The sequence below is a fragment of the Malania oleifera genome, chromosome 5 (genome assembly GCF_029873635.1).
Source record: "Malania oleifera isolate guangnan ecotype guangnan chromosome 5, ASM2987363v1, whole genome shotgun sequence".
In the NCBI taxonomy this organism is placed as follows: domain Eukaryota; kingdom Viridiplantae; phylum Streptophyta; class Magnoliopsida; order Santalales; family Ximeniaceae; genus Malania; species Malania oleifera.
Genome location: NC_080421.1, coordinates 65,254,092 through 65,267,802, shown reverse-complemented (window position 1 = coordinate 65,267,802; position 13,711 = coordinate 65,254,092). Strand labels below are relative to the sequence as shown.

At 35.8% G+C, this 13,711-nt stretch overlaps 1 protein-coding gene across 1 annotated transcript in view; it reads left to right on the top strand.

The window, feature by feature from the left end:
• Positions 1 to 13,711, top strand: part of LOC131155564 (linoleate 9S-lipoxygenase 6-like) — a 102,721-nt gene that overhangs the window by 35,238 nt on the left and 53,772 nt on the right. The window lies entirely within an intron of this gene.

Genomic DNA, 13,711 nt, shown 5'->3' with positions numbered 1-13,711 from the left:
AGCATGCAAATGTGTTTGGAGTACAACATGCTCAACAAAATGATTATGTGCGACAAGTATCCCATTCCATTGATTGGTGATTTGTTTAATCAGCTACGTAATACAAAGCACTTCACCAAACTTGGCTTGTGGACAGACTACTATCAGGTGATGAAAGTAGATGGGGATGTACTGAAGACCACTTATGTGGCACGGTATGGGATATATGAGTTCTTGGTAATGCAGTTCGAGTTTACAAATACTCCAACAACATTCCGCTCCTTGATAACCAAGTATTTCATGAGTACCCCCAACATTTTTGTTGTAATACACTTGGATGACTTTGATTTCTATAATTCCCCTTTAGAGAAACATAAAAAGCATCTAAGGGAAGTTGTTCAATAGGCTAAAGGAGAACAGTATGTATATGAAGATAGAGAGGTGCTCTTTTTCTTAGAATATCATCAAAATTCTTTTGTCATATGATCAAGAAAGTTCATATCAAGATAGATATGGAGAAGGTGAGAGCTACAAGATTGGAAGATCCCAAACAATAGTGAAGGAGCTACATTGTTTTCTTGGAATTGCCAACTATTACAAAAAGTTTGTAGAGGATTATAATGAAAGATGCTCCTTTGACAAAACTTATGAAGAAGGGTCATAGGTGGAACTATACAAAAAAGTTCCAAGGAGCCTTCGAAAACTTGAAGAATGTCATAGTGAAAGATCCAATATTTTCTCTTCAAGACATTGTGAAACAATTCAAGGTATGGATAGATGCATCTAACTATGCCCTTAAGGGAGCCTTGTTATAGGATTGACAACCCATTACACATAAGAGTTCTAATCTTAGTGAAACCGAATGAAGGTAGACAGCTCAAGAAAAAAAGTGCTAGCGGTGATACATTGTCTTCACGTATGGCAGTCATTGGCAAGAATTTTTGGCGGAGTTTGATTTCTTATATGAGCATGGTGGGATTGATGAACCAAGTCATAGATGCACTAAGTAGGAAGACCGAACTTGTAGTCTTATCGATGGTAACATGCTTGATTGTGAGTAAGATTACCAAGATAATGTGGGAGCGCATTAACGAGAACTTTGTGAAAGATCTAGCCACCCAAAACCTCATAAAGTTTACGGAAGTGGGCAAAGCATGTTAGATCTAGTTAGAAGATGGATTGCTGATGACACATGGTAACCGACTCTTTATGCTTCCATCTAGAGATTTGAGGAATACACTAATGAGAGTGTGTCATAACACTCTGTGGGCAGGTCATCTAGGATGAGATTGCACTTCAAATGTATTATTGGCCACAAATGTGTGATGAAATGGCCAAGTCTACCCAACTTTTTCTTATCTACCAGCAAGAGAAAGTGAAGCAGAAGAAGATTTCAAGGCTATTGGGGCCCCATCTAGTACCAAATAGATCAAGGGGAGTTTCTCACTAGACTTTATCACTAGCTTGCCAAGTGTTGGAGATGTAGGGTCTATACTTGTGGTTATAAATAGGTTTTTGAAGTTTAGTACTTTTAGACCCAAAAAAAAGTATTGTGCAAAAAAGGAGATAACACAATTGTTTTGTGAACATATTGTGAAGTATTAGGTATCCCCCAAGATATTATCAAAGACCAAGACACATGATTCATTAGAAACTTTTGGCAAATCTTTTCAAAATCTGTATTTCACATCTTGATATATTTTTTTGAGTTTGAACCATAGACATATGGATAGATGGAGAAATTAAATGGGCTACTAGAAGAGTACTTGCACCATTTCCTTAACACTAGCTTAAAGAATTTGGGGCAACTACTTGATGTGGCTTAATTTAGTTTCAATGTCAAAAAGACCTCAACAACCAACAAGAGTCTTTTTGAGCCTGTTACAAGCCAACAACCACTGTTGCCTCACATAGTGGATAATTCATATAGAGGAAAAAGTCCAAGATCATACATTTTTGCCAAAGAATGGAGACAAAATGTAAAAATTGCCTAAGCCTACTTGGAAAAAGCTTCTAATCGAATGAAGAAGTGCGTAGATTATGGGAGAAGAATGTTGCACTTCAATGTGGGTGACTTGGTGCTTATTAAGCCTCATCCTAAATAAATCAAGTCACCATGGGGTAGAGATAGGAGACTATTTCGAAAATATAAAAGACTAGTCCCCATCTTGGCTAAAGTTGGGAAGGCCTTTTGCAAGGTTGATCCTCCGACCTAGATGAAAGTGCATTTTTGCTTCACGTCAGCTACCTCAAGCCATTCAATGCAAACCTTGAAGACCCAAGAAGATAAGTCAGTCAACTAGAGCATCACTGAAGGCAGTGGAACCTAATTAAAAAAGAATCTAAAGTCATCTTTGCAGACAGAGAATTCACATTATCAAGGAAGAAGTGACATGAGTTTTTGGTGAAGTGAAAATGTCTGGTAGATGAAGAAATTAGATGGATTTTAATGAAAGACATGCAATTGGTCATGGACCTACTTAAAGAGTAACTAGAATCAAAGGTTATAAGGACTCCAATTACATATGTGGGGAGAATGTCACAAGTCAAGCTTGTTATGGGCATTGTGCTTATTTATGGCCGTTTGCCTTATGTGCATGGGATGGATTATCATTATGTAAATATTAGTATAGGTTTAATTCTAAAAGTAGGTGTAAGACTTAGTGCAAAAGGGGAGTATGACTCCTTAAACAATTTGATGTTTCCTAGTGTCAAAGCTAAAATAGCCTATAAAGCTTTTTAAATGAGGGTGATTGTTCATCAGTTTTGTAAAATTTACTAGAATTTGTTAACCATGTTTAGCCTACTTGCTTCCTTACTAAATGCACATTTCTATTGGAGGTGTTTGTTAATGAATTATGTTGTTTCAATGTTCACTACTTGCTTGCCATTTATTTTCATGAATTGTTTACTGCTTTTGTTTACTTTAGATTCAACTACTATGCATGTTTCTATAGTAAACCATGGTAATCTAGTGCTTTATCTAGTGCCACACAACATTCACAAGGTGTGAAATATTTATCCTTTGACAACTTAGGATGGGTTATATATGTTAAGGGGTAAAATAGGTCGCCTAAATGAATTACTTTGTCAACTTTTGATTAGCATAGTTGGGTGGTTTTCTCAACATCTCAAGAATTAAAGAAAATGAAGATTAGACCACCTATTACCAAGTTTAGTCGAGATCTAAAGGATCACTAGGATTGTTGAGATTCTTAGATAAGATCTATTCTCTTGTTGTAGGGCAATAAAGGGTCAACTAACTATAAGGTAGAATAAAAAATTCAAAAGAAGTGAGTCACTAAAGCGACCTAGTCTCCTCCATTTGACAACCTAATACACCTCACTAACTAAGGTATTGGAGGGATTTTCCTAAGCCTTGCATCACTCATCCTTTTTGTTCTCTTTTATAGGACTATAGTAGGAGTACTACATCTAAATGTCATCCTAGAGTAGTTATCAACTAAGAGTGTATGAGGGACCACTGAGGCACCAAAACATTTTTAACCCCAATAGTTTTGCACTATCTATGGAGATAGAGATGCCAAAAAAAGACAATGGTGTATCCTTTACTCATTGTGGGAGAAAAAGGAAGACCAACTTAGCATATGATTAAAAGCATAGCCTTGTGTTCTTATGTCTTAACAACTTTTCCCTATTTGAGAATCTTGTATCACTAGCTCCAACATAACACATAATCCTCATCTAAGAGTAACTTTAACTGATGCAAGACCATATGTAAACAACAGAAAAAATGCCTTTCTTGATCACAAACACTATAAAAATAAAGGGAGCAACTTGAAGTCCTTAATACTCTACCTAAGAGGAATGGAAAGGCTCAAATGACATAGGTGGCTTTGCGTTGCTCATCAACACTTTAAGAGGCCCATTGAGCCCTATCATGCTTCTTTTCCTAAAGATGGAACCCGAATAATTGAGTTAGGTGACCTTTGGAGGGCCCCATCCAATCCTTGAGGAGCCAAATAAAAGGATGCATAAGATCCCCTATTGACCCAAGAAAGTACGAAGGAGCCCTTTTTTGTGGGATTCCAAATGCTTGCTATGAACTCCTATAATGGGACTATGGATAATGTAGATCATATTAAAAACTTAGGCCATTATTATCTTTCATAGGGCCTCTAACACCATCATATGTTGAGCATTTATGACCATTATAAATAAGGCAACAAGGAATTGTAGTCTAGGCTCTAACAAAGTCCATAGTGTCCTTTAAGGAATTCAGTGCCCAATTTTTTTAGGGCACTTGTGAACAAACCTAAGTGAAAAATATGTTCTTTAGCCTATAGAGTTTCACAAAAACCTAAAGAGTCATTGGGGGACCATTTAAAGTGCTTCAACTCATATAAATCCTTGAATGAAGGGTGGAAAACACTACCTTATGTATGAGTTAACCCTTTTTATGATAATCTTCTTTTTATTGAAGAAGATCCTCCATCCTTGCCTAATATTTTCAAAAAGGCAGAATATTATTGCAAAGTCAAAAAGGTAGAGAAGGCTAGAAAAATCTTAAACTCGGTAAGGAGATGAAAAGAAATGAGAGGGTTGGAAAACCTCAAAGATGAGTTAGAAAGAGAGGAAAAGTGAACTTAAGAAATCCTCCACCTAGCCCCTAGAGAAAAGGTTTAAAAATTTTAGTTCAAATTCTTATATAGATCAAGGAAAAAGTCAAATTTATTAGGTAAGTCCCTTAAAGCTTGGTGCTCACCGAAAGCTCCTAGATTGATATTGCCAATTTGGCCATGAATATGACCATAACACCAAGGATTGTCACTACCTAAAGGATGTCATCAAAGACCTAATGTGAAAGGGAACTTGCTCATTTTCGTTAGGGTGCTTTCCACCCTATAACTAGGTGGAAGATCTAGTTTCAATGGTGATCAATGTCATCTTCTAAGAAGTTATAAGGGGAGGTTTGAGCTCTGCACAAAAGACTCTAGTCAGGGATTCCTTAGAGCATGCCAAAGAAGAGCATGAAAGTTGCCTCCACTATAATAATGATCACCTTCTTCAATTAAACCGTAGTGACGAACATTGAGCGCAAGATAACACCTTTATGGTGACTATAACAATAGCTAACCATGATATCAAAAGAGTTCTTATTGACAATGGTGGCTTGTTAGATATACTATATTGGGAATCATTCTAGTATATGAGGATTGCATCCAAATGCCTTAGCTTGGTGAGAACCCCATCGGTATGTTTTGGAGGAGAATATGTGCAACCCAAGGGGCCCATTGCCTTTCCCATTTGCCTAGGAATTTTAAAAACTACTTCCATGGTGGACAGGTAGTAAAGAGTCATTTGTGTAAATGTCATTTTGGGGAGACCATCCTTAAATTAGGTTACCTACCACTTGATGGATTTCTCAACCTACCACGATGCCAAGAGCATAGAGGATACTAAAAGATGGCTCACTTATGGCATTTCATAACACTAAAGTGAAAGGTAATCCCTAAAGCAACCATGGTAGTAGAGGAGCTTCAGGTCAAGGCCTATAATGTTAATCCTCCAAACTAGTCAAAGAGGTGGAAAAAGTCCCTTTGGTTGAGTACCCTAGGTCTGGTTTAGATCGGTATATCTTGAGAAATACGAAACCAACTAATCAAAGTTTTGTGAGAAAATGAAGAGAAGACACCTCTCATTATCAAGAAAGGAAATTATGTTATGTCATAATGTCTTTTAGCCTAAAAACTTATGGGGTCACATATTAAAGGTTTATGCTTCATTTTCAAGGTTCAAATTGGCCAAAACATGGAAGCCTATGTGGATGACCAACTATAAAAGAGCTTAACCATAGAGAAGCATGATATCAACCTCTCAAAACATTTGAAGTACTAAATAAGTATAAAAGGAGGCTTAACCTGGCCAAATGTCTCTTTGAGTTTTTCTTAAGAAAGTTCCTCAACTTCTTGTCTAGTTACAGGAAATTAAGGCCAATTTCAAAAAGATATTTGATATGAAACATCCCTATAATATTATTGAAGTGTAGAAGTTGGTGACAAGGGTAACAACCTTAAGGAGGTTCATCTCCCGAGCTACTAATAAATGCCACCCTCTATTCTCAGTGTTGCTCAATGCCTAGTTTCCAATAGTCTAAAGTGTTTAAGGGATTGAAGAAATATCTGGAGTAATTTCCAGTGCTTTCTATCTCAAGGACTACAATTACTAAATACCATACCTAACACCTTGCATTATGCTATCAATTTGTCTTTATACAAGGTGACACCCATGAACACAAGCTAGTTTACTACGTCAAACATATTCTAAAAAGATCAGAGTTAAGTGCACAATGTGTTTGGAAGGCATGTTAAGTAAGTAATAGATCTAAGTCGATTTGACATTAGATATCAATCTTGCTCAGGCATTAAGGATAAATTGCATATTTATAATCGAGAATATAATTCTTTATCCCTCTGACTTGGAGCAATACTCCATTTGAAAACTTTATTTGATCAAGCATCCACTGTGAGCTTGGCAAGGACAAGAGTCGTCATGGTGGCCTCAAAACAAGGTACCATTGAAATAGCCTTGCATTTTGGTTTTAGAGTGACTAAAAGTGAGACCGATAAGGCCTTGATATCTTGACTCCTTTTGGCTCAAATCTTAAGGGCAATGATGTCAAGGTCTTTAGTGACTCTCAATTATTGGTGAATAAGTTATAGTTTCAAATCTTGTGGGATTTGAAGCCAAATACCACATAATGAAGGAATATCTAGCTGCAACTTTGAAGGAAACAACCCATTTAAGAACCTTATAAATAATTGTATCCCCTAGTAATATAATGCAATGGCATACACTTTGCCTAAATTGGTGACCTTTCCCACATTAAGGTCTAGAGGATGGTCATAATTGGAAACATAGCTCAAAATATTGTTAAGGAGAATGGTGTTTCTAAGATAGTGATTGAGGCATTGAAGCCGAGTTGGATTGACTTTATTCAAGACTATTTAAAGAGCAAGACCCGTACCCTTGACAAAACTAAGGCTAAAAGGCTAGAAGGCTTATCAAGCAAGTAGCTTGGTACATCTAAAGGTGACGAGGTGTACCAAAGATCCTACATCTTCCCTAGCTTAAGTGCTTGACCCCAAGAGAGGGATATTATGTGCTAAGAGAAGTCTATAAGGGTGTATGTGGCAATCACCTTAAGTCCAGGATCCTAGCCCATATGATGTTTCGACTAGGGTATTATTAGCCTATAATAATAAAGGACGCCACTATTTATATGAAGAAATATGATGCTTTCCAATGAAATGCTAGTGTAGCTTGATCTTTAAGGACCCTTCAAACCTTCGACTTAGTAGAGGAAGTATATGGTTGCTATCATGAACTATTTTATAAAGTGGATGGTAGTAGTGCTGTTAACACCTATCTCAAAAAAATATTTTGAGGGATTTCTATAAATTTTTTTATGATATCTAGGTTTCACATCCCTTGAGCCACCGTCATAAACAACTCCAAGAAATTTGACTATGCTTGGTTCAAGGTACGTACTCTATATAGAGTTAACCATATCTACCCTATACACCTCAGTAAGTTATTTCCAATCCAATGACCATGCAAAGATAGCAAAAAAAAAAAAAAATTATGTTTTTAGAAGATGGATGCAAAACATGTCAAGGAGATGGGTGGAGGAGATTCCTATGATTCCTCGGTCTTACTATACAACTAGCCACATTGCCACTAGGGAGATCCCATTCAACTTAGCCTTTAGAATAGAGGTTTTTATCTCAATAGAAGTAGGGTCCCCTTTATCCAAACCTTTGGTCAAAACTCCAACAATGATGATATTTGAGGGAATTTGGACCTCTTAGGGGAAGCACGAGAGGTTGCTATAATTTAGGACGACCATCTATTAGTAGAAAACCACTTGATACCACAACAAAAGAATGAAATAAAGGTTATTTAAAGAAGGGTTTTTGGTGCTTAAGAACTTAAGAGCACCCCAAACAAGGTTTGATGAAAGAAAACTATGTGTAAGCAAGGAAGGCCATTATAAATCATATAGGTGTTTTGTCCAAAAACTTGCCAACTAGACATCTTAGGGGCCAGGGTTCTCCCCATGTACTTAGAACTTAGAGAACCTTCAAAGGCTCTATTAATAGGATTTTTTTTGTATAAGTTGAGTGGTTTTGAATTTCTTTTTTATTCATGAAGAAACAAAATTTAATCCTTTCTCTCTTTCCTAAACCTTCTTATTTGTGGTACAAACACGATGCCGATGTCCATTTTGACTAGGATCACTTCTAAAATCTCCTCCTTTTCTTCTCTAATCATAGGTTTCATATATGTATTTTGGAGGCATATAGGCCTTTCAATCTTTGAGTAGTAAAATTGAAAAAATATCCTTAGTCGTATGGGGTCTTTTGGCATCTTTTGTGAAAATGTAAGGTTAATTTGTTGAAATTTGGGCAATTCTTAGTTAATTGGCTATTAATTGAGAAAAATAATGGGTCAAAGAAATTAATTAATAATTTTAGTCCTCTTCTATATTTTCATGAGCAAACTTTTGGTTTGGGTTACGTTTATCCCTCAATCTCACCTTTCAAGCCCTTCCTTGTTTAAATGGAAGGATATTCTCAGCCTAAATAGTGTTTTTTCTTGTGAGAATGGGGTTGGGATTGTGCCCAAACACTCTTTAGGACAAGGAAGGAAGGTTTTGTGTCATAAAGGGTATTTTTGGAAAGAGGAAGTTAAAAGTGAAACCCTAACTTCCTAAGATCAATAAAAGAAGGCTTAGGGGGTTGACATGAGGCACACTAGAATTTAAGAGATAAAACTCACATTGATTTAGGGAGAAGAGAGTTTAGAGGAAAGGACTTCATGCCAACTTTTAGGTGGGAAGAGGCTCATGTTGTCGTCTTTTCCTTAAGCAATCATTGTGCAAGGTATCTTTTTCTTGAGTACATCATGGTTTATTGGTGTGTTACTTTTTTATTATAACTTTTTAACATGCTTGGATATACTTGTCATGATAGAACACACACATGCACGGTAAAGTGAGAGAGTGAGAGAGAGAGAGAGAGGAGGATTTGCCTTATGTCAAGAGAGTGATTGGATTAGTTTGACTAAAGAGTAGCTAGGAATTGACTATTGGTTGCAGGCCACTAGGTAGGGCCAAAGGTGGTTGGCGGAGTTTGCAAGCTTGCTTGAAAAGAAGATGAAAGGAGAGAGCGAGAGGATCTCAAGTTTTATTATGCTATTTGGATGATTGACAACAACATTAGAGGTCAATCATGATAGTGGATCAAAGTTAGAGGTCAATCATGATAGTGGATCAAAGCGGTGATTGGAAAAAGGTAGCAATGAGCTCTGATGGTAGCTGCTATAGGTGGAAGCCATTAGGGTTTTAAACTTGTGAGCATGAATAGGGCGAGTCATGAGACGTCATTACACGGACTAGGCTAGTTAATCTTGACTGGTTCAACAAGTTAACTAAATTTGTTCCCCTTTTGTTTATTTTTTCTAAGTTAATAATTGATTAACAAATCTATCAAAAAAAATCCAAAAAAAATACTAGAAAAATAAGGAATGAATGCCCAAGAATAGAAATAAAAACAAGATTTTAGAGCTTCGTCCAGCTATATGGTGCATGTGATGTGTCGGCAAGCCTTTTTACTGTGCATGTGATAAGTTAGCAAGCTTTTTAAAGTGCATATGATGTGCTAGAAAGATTTTTTAGAGTGCATGTGATGTGTCAACAAGATTTTCAAAGTATATGTAATGTGTTAGCAAGCTTTTTCAATGTGCAAGTGATACATTAATAAGTTTTTCAGTGTGCATGTGATGTGTCAATTGTATAATTATAATAAGTAATGAGTTTTGTCAGTATGTAAATGAGCATGGTAGTAATATTTATCTAGCTATATAAATAAAATGAATTGGACGGTGCTAGTGCCATGTTAGAACATTATTAGGATATGTTAAGCCTTTTCTATAAAAGGAAAATCGATGAATCGAGAAGGCATAATTAGGGAAGTGTCTTGACCTCTCCATTATATATAGCTCTTTCTAGCTTGTATTCTTCTATGCTATGAAAATCTTCCTTTTTATATTCTTTCATGACAAAATTCTTGAACTATTCTCTCTTTTTATTGTTTATGAGGATTATATTTTTTTATCCCATCTTGGTATAAGAGCCATGGATTTTAAAATTATCTATTGGTATTTCTTATTTGTAGTTGGTCCAAGCTAATATGTCCTAAAGGTTCTTGATTACTAGGCTCTATTCGTTAACTAGATTAGCATGCTCTATGGCTGCCACTTAGATGAATCCCCTGTAACAAAAAATTAGCTTGTATAATGAATAGTTGAATGCATGAATCACCTAGTGAGTTTATTCTAGAGCCATTAAACAATCACTTATTCCTCATCCTATAGGTTGCTTGCATCTTGGCTTGATTGTAGGATTATGGCATCTTTTACAGTAGTACTGGAACACTGGGCAAAGTTGATTGAACCTTTTGATCGTAAAGAAAAGAAATTGCACTGAAGAAACCTTTTTGTTAGACCATAACCCTTACAAATATGGCATTAGATCCTCCTAGACTCTCTACATCATCCTTTTTTAGTAATTGAGTTTCCCATAATAAATCCTTACAATATCTTTTTAAGAGCCTCAGATTTTACTTTTACTTAGAAATTCAAAAAAAAAAAAAAACCTCATTGCTACATTTTACCCAAAGAAAGTCAAAGAATATGTACAAGCCTAAAAAATAGACCACTTCTAAGTCCATGCTTCCAACAAAGAGAAGGAACCTTCATCTCACTATCCTTTCCAAATAATTTCCAGCAGCATTGGTTAGCTCAAGGATTCACCCCACATTTATTTTGGTGCAGTTCAAGTTTCCCTTACACTTAATGCAAGAAAGGGGCTTCGAGAAGTTTCTTGAATTACCTTACTTCACTCTTGTCTCCAAGAATATCAAAAGGAATGCATTAGAACTTTGGAAACCACACTCAATGCCAACATTGCTTTTTATTCTCTTATCTAAATGTCAACTTGTCCCTTGATGATGCCAAGCTTTTAGAAATGCTTAAATTCCAAGTGCAATTCATAGGAACATCGATTGTCAATGACACCTATATGGCAACAATTCACCACTAAATTTGTTATAGGCTGTAGAACCATGCATTTGATCTAGTCAAACTTTTCGGAACGACTAAATCCAAGTGAGCGGATATGGATACCTCTCTATGAATAACTTAGAATGCCTTCGATAGTATGGAGGTAGATGATGTTTGGATCATTCGCACAGACTAATAGAATTTTCTGGAATTTTGGATTTATTTCTTGGGTAAAGGACATAATAGTTGTATTTTCTATATTTTTTGAGAGATTCACCTTTGGATCTCCGTCCTCATACCTTTCTTTTAGTTGCTACTAAATAGACTTCTTTTTCCTTCTCCGTGGGAGATCATCATCGTCATCATCATCATGGTTATTAGGGCGTCTGCATAGGAACAATCAACATCCCAATATTTTCAAGATTTTTTAAATAATAAATTGGATGTATGTCTATTCCAAAATACGCAATTAGTTGCTTCGTTTTGTTTATCCCACTAATTTCTATAGTTAAAGTTGTACGTAAAATAATAAGGACAAGATCAGAGGTGGTTGTTCAGCAAGAAAACTTGATTCCAACAGATCCATCTTTTTCTTGATAAAGGTTAGATTAGAAGTCTAAATGGCAGTCATAGTGCAACTTTTCATATGCAGTTTCCCACTTGTCCAAAGGAGTTTAACTAACTCTTCTCTAGAAAGTTGTTTGAATACATGAGTATAGTTGGGGGAAGAGCCAAAGCCATATGGATAAAGAGAGCATCTTGAGCTAGTATGCATGACTAGATCAAATTCATGGTTTTGCAATCTATAGGACATTTGATGGTGAATTGTGGCCACATGAGTCTCATTTATCACCAATGTGCCTACGATTTGAACTTGGCCTTTAAGAGCTTCTAAAAGTTTGGGATCATTAATGGGCATGTTGAAATTTGGGCAAATGGTTAAGAAAATAGTGGTGACATTGAGCATGGTTTCCCAAGTTCCAATGCATGCCAATTGATATTCCTGGAGATGAGAGTCAAGTAAGGAAATTCGAGAAACTACTTAAAGCCCATTTCTAGCATGAAGAGTAAGGGCAATTCAAACTATGCCAAAATGAATGTGGGTGAATCCTTTAGCTAACCAATGCTACTGGAAAGAATTTAAAAGGGATAGTGAGAAGAATGTCTCTTTGTCAGAAATAGTGACTTGGAAGTGGTCCATTTTTAAGGCTTATGCATATTCTTTAACTTGCTTTAGTGAAGACAAAGAAATGAATTTTTTGACTGTCATGGTTAGAAGTAGAAGACGAGCCTCTAGCAAAGAATGTTAAGAATTTATTATGAGAAATAGGGTAATTAAAAGTTTACTATTTTTGAAACATAGTTTACTGCATAAAGGAAATTTTATTTATGCAAAAGGATCTGGGAAGAGAAATGGAAGATGATGATGTAAAGAGTTTGGGAAGATCTAAAGCCATATCTACAAGGGTTATGGTCAATAAAAAAGGTTTCTCCGGTGCAATCTCTTTTCTTCAAAATCAAAAGACTCAATCAACTTTACCTAGTGTCCTAATATTATTGCAAAAGATGCCATTCAAGCCAAGATACAAGCAACCCATAGGATGAGGGATAAGTGATTTTTCAATGGCCCTAGGATAAAATCACTATGCAATTCAAGAATTTAGTTATTTATTATACAAGATAGTTTTCTATTGTGGGGGATCCATCTAAGTGGCAGCCACATAGCATACTAATTTAGTTGATGAATAAAGCCTACTAATCAAGAACCTCTAGGACATAGTAGCTTTGGACCAACTTGGACAAAAATTAGGACGTACCAATAGATAATTTAAAAATCCATGGCTTTAATACCAAAATGGTGTAAAAAGTGATAATCTTCAAAAAACTAGAATAAAAGGATAGAATATTTTGAGAATTTAAACATGAGGAATAAAAATTGGAAGATTTGCGTAGCACAAAAAGAATATAAACTAGAAAGAGGAACTACAAACAATGGATAGGTCAGGACACTTCCCTAGTTATATATGCCTTCTTGATTCATCCATCCCCCTTTTATAAAAGGAGGTTCAACGTATCCAAATAATATTCTATCATAGCACTAGCACCACCTAATTCACTTCAACCATTTAGCTGGATACATATTACCAACCTTCTCATATGCATATTGACACATCTCATTAATAATTGCAAAATACAATTGAAATATCACATGCATAGTAAAGAACTTATTGACACATCACTTGCACATTGGAAAAGCTTGTTGACACATCACATACACTCTAAAAAACTTACTGGAGCATCACAAGCACTCTTAATAAGATTCCTAACACATCACATGCACTCTAAAAAGCTTTCTAACACATCACATGCACTCTAAAAATGCTTGTTGGCACTTCACATTCACTATACAACTAGACAAAGCTCTTGAATCTTGTTAGTTTTTGTGATCACAACTAGATTCCATTATTGTCCATGAGAGCCCATTGATGATTTTATAAAAGTATATTCTCATAGTGGATTCAATTTTGTAGGTCCATACAATGGGGGGACTATATCCTCCATAAGGCACTCATTGGTCTCACTTATTAATATTTTTTGTTGGAATCTGGTTTAGATATTTACCATTTAGTTTGCATAGATTTTCCTT